Here is an 8,717-nt window from a genome sequence, read left to right as displayed (position 1 = left end):
TATAGCTGATTCACTTTGTTATAAAGCAGAAACTAACACACCATTGTAAAACAATTATACTCCACTAAAGATGATTAAAAAAAAAAAAAAGAAAGAAAAAAAAGAAAAGGAAAGGAGGAAAAAGCCTCCACATTGGCTTGGTGGTCTTGGGATGAAATGGATGCAGAAGACAGCTTGATTGTCAAACTGGAAACTTTTATTTTCCTTTTCCTTTTCTTTTTATCTTTCCTATCAGGGCTTCTGCCCAATTCCCACCCCCTTCTTTCAAACAGGAAAGACGCTAATTAGCTGATGTTTTTTTTTTTTTTGTAAAACAACTGTTGTTTTAGATTTCTTGTTCAGTGAATGTTATTGTTGTTACTGCCAAATGAGCTTTGGTGGTTGATGTAGGGGATCTCTTGGGAACTTAACTTTTTCCCAAGTTTAAGTGTAAAAGCTTTTTTGTTTGAATTGGCTTTTAATGGGTGCTTCAAGATTTGCTCTTGGCTCTTTGATGTGGGACTGAATAGCACTATGTTTCCTTTGAGCTTCCAATAAATAAAGTTTCCCATGTCCTCCTGGACACTTTTTGGTGATTTTGCTGTGTGTGGTCTCTAATAGCCAGATGCAGAATCCAGGAAAATGACTTATAAATGAATATAAATAATCTTATATTTTTAGAATTTGCTTTGGCCATACTCCTGGCCCCATTCTACTTCTTGTAGCACATGGCTTTAAAAAGCATTAGCTATGTATATATTAAATATAATATAAATATACCAATATTAAATATTATATTGATGTATAAGTGTAATATATTAATATTTATATTAAAGTCTAATTATGTATATTAAAATATAATTTTGCATAGCATATATTATATACAAAGTATATAATTAATATAATGTATTTCTATGTTTAATATATTCATAATATTAATATGATATATTATGTAATATGATTATAACATAATTATATCATAATATATAGAGATATAATTATTATCTGATATAATACATTATATTTAATATATTCTATATAACACAATGTGTTGTGTATTATTATAAGAACATTATTATTATAAGATAATATATTATTATAATGTATTATTATAAGGACATTATATTATATAATTTAAATATAATACATATATAAAACTATATATATTTTGATTATACATTACACATACAAGTATGTATAGCTATTTATAAATTTATTTACATAGGAATCTCTTCATCATAACAACTGATGTAAAAATATGCTATATTTAAATCAAATAGGCCATAATCTCACTACTTACACATAACTACTCTTAACATCTTGAGCCCTGTCTAAATCATGCTTACATATCTCTCAACCTGTTTTTCTACACTTGCACATATGCAATCATTTATACACAATATATATGTATACTACCAGTTTTCACTTCAATGTATATAAATATATGACATATATAATTATATTCCTGTGTATGTATACAAATATTAATCAAAGGTATGTGTATATGTATGTATATCATATGTTTATATAAATATATCATACAAATAATGTATGTGTATATAAATACATGACTATATACATACATACACAGAAATATACTTATTTAAACAAAAGGGTCTTAAATAATCATAGTTCTCTAAGAATAAAAATAGTTATGTCTCACTGTTTCAATAACAGTTTATACTTTTCTACTGTATGTGCTTCTATAATTGTTATGAACAATCCCCATTTGTTGAATGTTAAGTTGTTTTAATTTTTAGCCATTATTAATGAAGCTATGAAGAATTAAAAAAAAAGTCAATGTGTAAAAGAAAACAATATTATTACATAGAATAAATCAGTAGTGATAATATTTTGGTCTACTTTGCTCCTAGTTTTCTTTTTCTATGAGAACTGATTATTTTATTATTAAACTATGACTACTTAATACATATATCTTTTAAAAAATTTTATTGTGATACAGCTGACATATAACATTGTATTAATTTTGTCATAGTTACAAGTTGGTGTATCTTGTTTTTAATAAGTTATATATTACAAACACAATATTCATTCATATGATTTGTAAAAGCTTATTATTTGCAATCATGTAATTATATCAACATGTTTATACATATTTTTTAATGTTGGTAGTTTTAGCTATTAACTTTATAATATTAATAAATACTTATCCAAATATATATTTGAAGAAGTAAAATGTTATACCTTTCTAACTATTATGTTGAAACAATATGTTTTGTTAAATTTCCACAGTTAATAGAATTTATTTACTAGTTTTATCCACACTTTCTAGTCTTTCTGGAGTACACACTCTCCAAAGGAGAATACCTTTGTTATGGCCAAAACGACATAGAGAAGTTAGCTACATATGATGTAGAAAATTGGAGATTTTAAATGGAACAAAGACTTTATTAATTCTGTATGTACATACATATGTTAATTTACATATTGAATTGTTTCTTTAAATTAACGGGTCTTTCAACTATTTTTGGATTATGTTTTAAAAATGTCATCTTCCTTTTGGTAGATATGTCAAGATGGTTTCTACCCCATACTTTCTTATGAATACATACTCACACACTTATGAAGTCAAAGTAAATTATGGCATAGTCCAGGGAAGAATAATACTAAGTTTGGTCTATAGTGTTAGGTAAAAGGAGAATATTCAACCAATAAATGCTGATGTATTTTGGTTAAAGAACCATCGTTTTAGACATGGCAATATTTGTGTCTCTCAAAGAAAATGAAACATAAAAAGCCAAGTAAAATTTATTTAAATATATGATTTAAATTTACAATAATATAAATTAGATAAAAAATAAGATGAAAGACATCAGGATAACTTGTCTTCTGTGCCACATTGTGATTTAAGTGACTTTTTAAAGCTGTCTCTTTTTAAATAACCACCACAACAATATTTGATAAATCCTACCATATCCTAATTCTTATATGAGGAAATTTAAGATAAAATGATGGCACTACTTTCTCAATGTCACATACCACAATTCTAACTCCATAAGTAAAGAGAACAAGAAGAAATGGAATATGATGTAAGTCTGCAAATAACCATTGAGCACAATTTGAAAATTAACTATACAAGATGAGAAAACTTATTAATACAAACAGAGACTATGAATATCGTGGCATACATAAAGAACTGAGATTCATCTATTAAAACTTCTTGCTTAAAGATTTAAAAATAGAGCTGAAACAATATTCAATATTAAAGTTGAGGAAACAAAAGTTAAAAGGAATACTCCTAAGTGGAGGATGAGAATAATTTACCATGTACTATATAAAATATATAACACACACATTTATTAAAAAATGCCAGCCATAACAAAATCTCATGCATTTTTTATCAAGGAGATTAAGATGTTACCTATAAATGGATGGAAACCTTTCTACTGATTGCAGATTCCCCTTCAGAACTGGGAAAAATTATTTCTTAAAGTTTTCACCAGGGTAAAAAAAAATACAAATTAAATGTCATCCACACATTAAAACAGCAATAAACTATTGTTAGATGCTCAAGGAGTTAAAAAGCATACCATTCATCTACACATATTCTTAGATATTTTCTTTTTTTAACTAACCAAATAATAAATCAAAATACAGTCCTCAAAAAAATTGTATAATTTAGAACTGATTGAAAGTACTTCAATGTGTAATTAAAACTCAATTACTATAAAAATACACTTAACATATGGTCCATGAATCTTACTCCTAGGTATTTACTTAAGAGAAATGAACACACTTAGTCACACAAATACCTATAAATGAATTTTCACAGCATTTTTTTCCTTAATAAGTCAAAACTGAAAACAATATAAATATCCAATAACTGATGAATGGATAAATGAATGACAGTCCATCTATAAATAAATTATATGCAATAATAAACAAAGAAATAAAAACTACTGAGATATACAACATGGACATATATCCAAAGCCCTATAATAATTGAAATGTTTAGATACAATGTCTCTGTATTTATGTGACATTCTTCAAAATGTAAAACTATAGGAAAGAACACAAATCAGTGGCAACTATGGACTTGGGGGTACTTGTGAAGGACATTGGAAGCAAAGAGGAGAAAGGAGTGTATGGAGAGTAATAGAAATATTCTGTATCTTAGTTTTGATTATATTACTCTATGAATCTGTCAAAACTAATTGAATTGTACACTAAGAAATTGTCAATTTTATTGTAAGGAAATTATAAAAATAACTATTAAAAAGAATTAAAAATACAAAAATCCCTACTCCTCTACTGTGTAGCTCTTGATCTGTGCAAGTCACTAATAACTTTAACCATTGACTTTATCATCTGTCAAATGGGATAATGTTGAAGGGAGAAGTAAATGAAACATATACATCAATACTTGGTACACAGTTTATGTTAGAAAAATTGGTGGCTATTAATGTATGTGTAAAGTGATGATGATGATGATGATGATGTGTAAAGTGATAATATATGTGTAAAGTGATTTTATATACTTATAATTCCAGGAGACAGTCCAAATACAGACATGAAAATCTGAATAGACCCTTAAGAAGTCTCTGTACCCTTTCTGCATAATTTTACATGATCTATATAATTTTTCTGAGTGAGTGGACACAGTAGGTGATATCAGTTTAAGCCTGGGATAGCCATACTGACATAGCTTTCTTGGGAAGACCCAAAATATGGGTTGGGTTGAATGTAAGGATCTAGGAAAGGAAGTGCAAAACTGTTGGTGAACTAATGCTGAGTAGGAGGGAATGCTCATCTTTTAACATCTAATTATCACTAGTAAAGAGAGGTAGGTGAAAAAGTGTAAAATATGCAAAGATCATAATAAAATTATTGTGGAATTAAAACTTTAAACCCACAATCTCTTAATTCCAAAATAGTTGCAATTTTTTTTTTTCTAAAAGTTAGTTTATGATAGGAATTCCATAGGATAATTATTGTCTTAAAAGCAAATATTCACAGCCAGAACCCTGGCTGACCCAAAATATGACTGATAGCTTCTTGATTGATACTCAGTATATATATTAAATGTAGAAATGTAAATTTTAGACATGATTAAATATTAAAAGGTCATATTCTTTAACAGAGAAAAACTATTTTTAATAAAACACAGGGTTTGAAGTCCCTTTAAAGTAAAATGATTTTTTTATGATTTAAATATTTGTATATATTATTATAAAACTTTAACTTTTGACACTTTTTCAGATACCTGTTACTTCCCAAGTTTTCCCGATATTAATAAAAGCATTTGCATTCACCTAGGTGTTCTTCCAGAAATCCAAAATTTATCCTCAATAAATCATTCTCCCACTCACAAATATGTTATTGAATCTTATCTATTTTATTTCCAAAAAAATTTTTAAGCATCTAGGCTATAGCCATCATATAGTTTCTATGTGCATATCACTTCTATTCAACATAGTACTGGAAGTCCTAACCACAGCAAATAATAGAAAATAAAAAGAATTAAAAAGCATCTAAATAGAAAAGAAAGTAATAAAATTATCTCTATTTGCACATGACACAATCTTATAAGTAGAAAACATAAGGACTCCACCGAAAACAACAACAACAACAACAAAAACTGTTAGAACTAATATGCAAATTCAGGAAATTAACAATTCAGCAAAGTCTTAGAGTACAAAATCAATACACACAAAACAGTTGCATTTCAGAGGTGGTTCAGACATACAGCTGCATCTGAGAAAGACAGGGGTAGCCATTACTGGTGCTTACAGAGAGAGCATATCAGAAGCAGCCCTCATCTCTCTCTGAAGCTGGACCAACACAGCCTGTGCAACAAACCATGCTGACAGCCCACACAGAACCCACCTTCCTTGCTGTGCTGCTCCATACAAGGGAAAGGATGACAGAGACTGAGGGGAGAGCTCAGTTGTGAGAGAAAAGAGAGATTCAGACAAAGAAGCGTCTGAACAGGCAGTCATTACTGGCATTACATGAGCAGCACATCAGAAGAAGTCTGGGTCTTGGACACAAACCAGACTGCCACAGCTAGTGCTCCAACCTGTGCCAAGTGCCCACATCAGTCCCTCTTGCTCCAGTACTGTTGCCCTCTACATTTAGTGTTCCAGTGCTGGGATGGAAGAAAGCACACACTTAAAGGGAACTCAGCCAGCTTGACCACAACCTTCAGGGATTTAGTTACTACTTGGGAACAGACCCCACCCCCAATAAGGCAGTGATGGCCACTAAGAAGAGGAAAAGCCCTTTTTCACACCTGGATTCAGCCCTAGCTATTTATCCAGCTCCACCTCCTACCAAGATTCCAGCACATCCTGAAGAAAGATGTGGCTTGTACTCATATCAATACTAACTCTCCCACAAAAGTGACTGGTCACACACAGACTGTAAGGGATCCTCTCATATAAGTACATCCCTAAGAGACTGCAAAAGGTAATTGTTTTACCTAATTTCAGGCACAGAGAAAGGAAAACAAGATAACACAGAGAAATTGGCCTTTACTGAACAAGCAAGAGAAAATCCCTGAAGAAATAAATAATGGAACAAAAATATACAAATTGCCAGATAATAAGTTCAAGGCATTAGTAATAAGAATGCTAATTCAGTTAGGGAAAAGAATAGATAAACACAGTGATAATTTTAAGAAGGAACTAGAAAACATAAAAAGAACCAGTCAGAACTGAAAAATATAATTGAAATGTAAAACAATCTAGAATGAATTAATAACAGACTAGATGATTCAGAAGAATACATAAGTGATCAAGAAGAAAGAATGAAAATCCCACGATCAGAAAGAAAAACTAAAAACAAATTTAAAGAATAAGAACAGTATAAGAGACCTCTAGGACAAGATCAAACATACATTCCCATTATAGAAGTCCAAGGAGAAGAGAGAGACAAGGGGTTCAAAAATGTTTTTGATAATATTATTGCTAATTTTTTTTTCAAACCTGAAGAAGGAAACAGATATCCAGCTACAGGAAGAACAGAGGATTACAGACAGACCCACACCAAGACATTATAATTAAAATGGCAAAAGTGAAAGATAGAGAATTCTAAAGGCAGCAAGAGAAAAAGAGTCATATACAAGGGAACCACCATGAGACTATCAGCTGATTTTTCTGCAGAAACATTGCAGGCTAGAAGGGAGTGGCATGGTATATTCAAAGTGTTAAAAGGGAAAAACCTGCAATCTAGGATACTTTACATAGCAATATTAACATTTACAGTTGAAGGAGAGAGAACTTCTCAGAGAAACAAAAACTAAAGGAATTTATCAATACTAAGCCAACCCTAAGAGAAATGTTAAAGGGTCTTCTCCAAGTGGAAAAGAAAAGACAATAACAAGAAGTAAAACTCTATAGGAAAGAAAAAAGCCCTACTAGTAAGGGCTGAATGTCAACTACTTAAATAAACTAGTACAAAGATTTAAAGTCAAAAATTGTAAAATCACCTAAAGTAATCAGTAAATAAATAAACATGATGTAAAATATGACATCAAAAACAGGAAATTTGGATGAGGGGAGAACTACAAAGACAATTAGAAATCAAGCAATAAAATGGCAGTAAGTACATACCTATCAATCATTCTTTAAATATCAATGGACTAAATGCTCCAATCAAATGCATAAAAGTGGCTGATGGAATTAGAAAAAAAGACCCCACTATATGCTGCTTACAAGAGCTTCACTTCAAAGCTAAAGACACACACAGACTGAAAGTGAGGGTGATGGATTAAGATATTTAATAGAAATGGAAATAACAAGAAAGCAGAGGTAGCAAAATAAACTTTAAATCAGAGTCTATAGCAAAAGAGAAAGGAGGACATTATAAAGGGATTGATACAAGAGGACACTCCTTAGTATATACACACCCAATACAGGAACACATAAATCTGCAAATCAAATATTAACAGACATGAGGGAGAAATTGACAATGATACAATAATAGTAGGGAACTTTAACACCCCATTTGCATCAAAGGACAGATCATCTAAACAGAAAACCAATAAGGCAACAGTTGTCTTAAATGACAGTAGACCAGTTGGACATAGTAGGTATCAACAGGACATTCCATTCAGAAATGGCAGAATGCACACTTCAAGTGCACATAAATGTTCTCCAAGATAGGTCACAGGGTAGGCCACAAAAGAAGTCTTAACAAATTTAAAAGGATAGAAATTATATCAAGCACTTTATTTTTGTAACCAAAATAGTATGAAACTAGAAATCAATTATAGGATGAAAAATGGGAAAAGCACAAACAAATGGAGACTAAACAACATGCTATAATAAAACCAATAGATCAATGAAGAAGTCAAACAGGAAATCAGAAAATACCTCAAGACAAGTGAAAATAGAAACACAACATCCAAAATCTATGGGATACAGCAAAAGCAGTTCTAAGAAGGAAGTTTATAGTAATACAGGTCTACCTCAAGAAATAAGAAAAATCTCAAATAAATAACCAACCTACTATCTAAAGGAATTAGAAAAAAAGAATCAAAGCTCAAAGTCAGTAGAAGGAAGGAAATAATGAAGATCAAAGAGGCAATTTAAAAAATAGAGACAAAAAGATAGGAAAATCAATGAAACCAAGAGCTTTTTTCCTTTTTGAAAAAATAAACAAAATGAAAAACTTTCAATCAGGTTTACCTAGAAGAATAGAGAGAACCCAAATGAGCAAATTAAGAAATGAAAGAGGAAAAATAACAAGTGACAAAAAAAAAATCATGAGAAAAG

The sequence above is a fragment of the Lipotes vexillifer genome, unplaced genomic scaffold (assembly GCF_000442215.2).
Source record: "Lipotes vexillifer unplaced genomic scaffold, Lipotes_vexillifer_v1.1 scaffold799, whole genome shotgun sequence".
NCBI classification, from domain to species: domain Eukaryota; kingdom Metazoa; phylum Chordata; class Mammalia; order Artiodactyla; family Lipotidae; genus Lipotes; species Lipotes vexillifer.
This window is presented reverse-complemented; position numbering follows the sequence as displayed.